The 3004-nt window shown below is 44.8% G+C and overlaps 1 long non-coding RNA gene across 1 annotated transcript; it reads right to left on the bottom strand.

Moving 5' to 3' along the window:
• Positions 1-1132: 1132 nt before the first annotated feature.
• On the bottom strand, positions 1133-2169 carry LOC122008672. The gene is made up of 3 exons (XR_006119343.1): positions 1633-2169; positions 1495-1567; positions 1133-1175 (listed from the first exon to the last, which is right to left on the bottom strand). It is a non-coding gene; the product is annotated as an uncharacterized LOC122008672 (long non-coding RNA).
• Between the last annotated feature and the right edge of the window lie 835 nt (positions 2170-3004).

Genomic DNA, 3004 nt, shown 5'->3' with positions numbered 1-3004 from the left:
CGTGGCCTGCAGGGGACTAGCGACTGGAACTCTCTCCGGACAGCATCAACCTGAAAATAACAACGGAGGAGGGTGTGAGTCCATCACTCAGTGAGTATCAACTAATATGCATAATAAAGAAAATAACATCCAGCACTAATCATGCGTACAGTCTCCTGATACAAGAAGGATAAATGCAACTGAATAAAATAGGAGAAAACTGTACTAACCAGGACCAAGATATAAGGACAACAGGGTCGTCAGACCGAAAGTGTCATAATCCTGTATGCATGTCAATCATATGCATTCATATAAATGCAGTAAGTAAATGCAGCAAACACAAGCAATAAATACATCATGCATATGATGCAAATGTCATGGTCACCCCTGACGCCAGTCAACCATCTCACACACAATGGTGAGACCGAGTGGGTAGGGCTGTGACAACTGTGCACTCTGCCATCACTACCCCTGATAGGTGACCGAGTGGACGGGTTGCTATCGAAGTACACACATACTCCTACCCCAAATCATAAATGGGGGAGCGCAATGCTCTCATCTCCCGGTACACCATGACGGGGAGGGATCCCTGACGTGCTACCACGCTGCGTCACACTACCCATGAGCGGACCAACGGAGCACCGAACAGAGCAAAACTGACGTGCTACCACGCTGCGTCACGCTACCCATGAGCGGACCAACGGAGCACCGACAGAGATGAAACTGGCGACGTGCTCAACAATAATGGAGCAAACTATCGCGCAACATGCAATCATGCGAAATGGTGCATGACACTAAGCATGGAAAAAATCCTGAACAGTATAACAATATCCATACATAAATATAAACTGTGTACCATAGGACAATGAACTAAATCAAAGGTACACAGAACATATAAGGTATCAAAAACCCTAGGTCCTGAATATAATATACAATATGGTTGTGTCACTACCTCTATAAGCATGTATGATCAAGTAAATACTAACATGATGTGCATAAAAATAAACAAACAACATGTAACAGGTCGGGTAGTGATCAACCGAAGCAAATGAGAAACATAATCATTGCTATATGTTAAAAACATCATTATGCATATCAAAATACATAAAGTCAAAGTACCCGCCTCCAATAGAAAAGTCCAATCTGGTCCAAATATGATGTCAAGATACTCGTCTCGTGTCAAAGTCCTGTGTCACCTATACATTTATATTTTATTTAGCTATAATTTACATAAATAGCTAAATAAAATTCTTAAAAACTATTTAGGGCAAAACCCTAAACTATAAACCTCAACCTACCCAAACAAAATTTAACAATAAATTAGGGTTAGTTATCAAATACCCAATCCACCATTAGATCATTAATCCAAACTTAATTCCATTACACATAAACAATTATAAGATCCAAATCCAAATAACCAAATAAATCTACACAACCTAATGATCAAATAATTACCAATTAATTATGTGCCAATTATACCTCACTCACACATATATTCAATAACCTAATCCTTACCTTGTTACTGCTGGATCAAAATTTGTGGCCGAAATTACTGCCGTTAAGGGCTGTTGGCTGCTGGAATTCTTCACTGTTCGGATCAGATCAGAAGGAATTCAAGCATACAACCAAATGTTCCAAATACGACCAACTCACCTTGTTGGCTCGGCAGTACCGTACCAGGGCACAGAAGAGGGCAGCAAGGCAGTGTTAGGGCACGGCTCAAAGGAACAGGGAGTCAACAACGATGCTCTTCCGGAAGAGAGGAAAAGATAGGGAACAGAAACTTGGCCGGCGTCGACGATTAGCAGATGTGAAGAGGGCTCGGCTCCTTGCTCCTGTATGACATCAATCAGAGCAGAGAAGCGAGGGTCGAGTGGCGCCAACGCTCCGGGAGTAGGTCGGACCTGGTGACCGGTGGTCGAAGAAGAGGAGGAGAGGTCGACGCTAGGGCTCGGATGGCAGCTCTCGTCTGCCGGCGTCGGCTGTGGCGATCGGGAGACGCGAGAGGAAGGAGAGAAATCGGTATCGGGGCTCGCTAGGGCACAAGGGAGGTAGCTCAGCTGCGGAGAGGGAGAAGAGAAATGTCGGCTTCTCTTGGTCCCAGCCTTATGCACGCGAGGGAGAGGAGTAACCGCAGATGGTTAGGGCTCGAGAGAGCTTCGGCGGGGAAAAGGAAGAGAGATGCGCGGGGGAGGGGGTTCGGCGAGGAAAAGGAAATAAAGAAAAAAAAGAAACAATAAAAATAAAAAGGAAAAGAAAACTTTTCCTCGTTTAAATGGGGTAACCCAAACAGGCTTTCCCGGGCCCCGTTAACTCGTCCATACGAGCTCCGAAAAATTCCTGAAAATTTTCCAAAAATTCAAGAAAATTCCCTTATTATTATTCTCTATTTTTCTGATATTTTACATTCTCCCCCACTAATAAAAATTTGGTCCCCAAATTTTGTTATCTACCATCAGCAAGTACTAACAATAGATATAGAGTATAAATGCTGACTGGTAAATTAAATCACATACCTCAAGTGAAAAGGTGGGGGTATCGAGCTCGGATAGTATCCTAGAGCTCCCAAGTAGCCTTCTCGTCCGAATGATGCTGCCATCCGACTTTAACCAGCCGGATAGTCTTGTTCCGCAACTGACGCTCCTTCCGGTCCAGAATCCGTACCGGAATCTCCTCATAAGTGATGTCAGGCTAAACTGGAACTGAGATATCTGTCAGCACATGCGTCGGGTCAGGTACGTATCTCCTCAGCATAGATACGTGGAATACATCGTGCACGCCTGCCAGGGACGGTGGTAGTGCTAGCCGGTAAGCTACTGCTCCAATCCTCTCTAGGATTTGGAAATGGCCAATGTATCGGGGAGCTAGCTTACCTCTGAGGCCAAATGTCTTCACCCCTTTCGTGGGTGAAACTCGTAGAAATACATGGTCGCCTGTAGAGAACTCCAAAGGTCTGCGTCTCCGATCAGCATAACTCTTCTGGCGGTCCTACGCCTCTGACATCCTCCGTCTGATAATACGAACC

The sequence above is a fragment of the Zingiber officinale genome, chromosome 1A, assembly GCF_018446385.1.
Source record: "Zingiber officinale cultivar Zhangliang chromosome 1A, Zo_v1.1, whole genome shotgun sequence".
Classification (NCBI taxonomy): Eukaryota; Viridiplantae; Streptophyta; class Magnoliopsida; order Zingiberales; family Zingiberaceae; genus Zingiber; species Zingiber officinale.
Note: the sequence above shows the minus strand (reverse complement) of the source record. Positions and strands in the feature narration are given on the sequence as shown.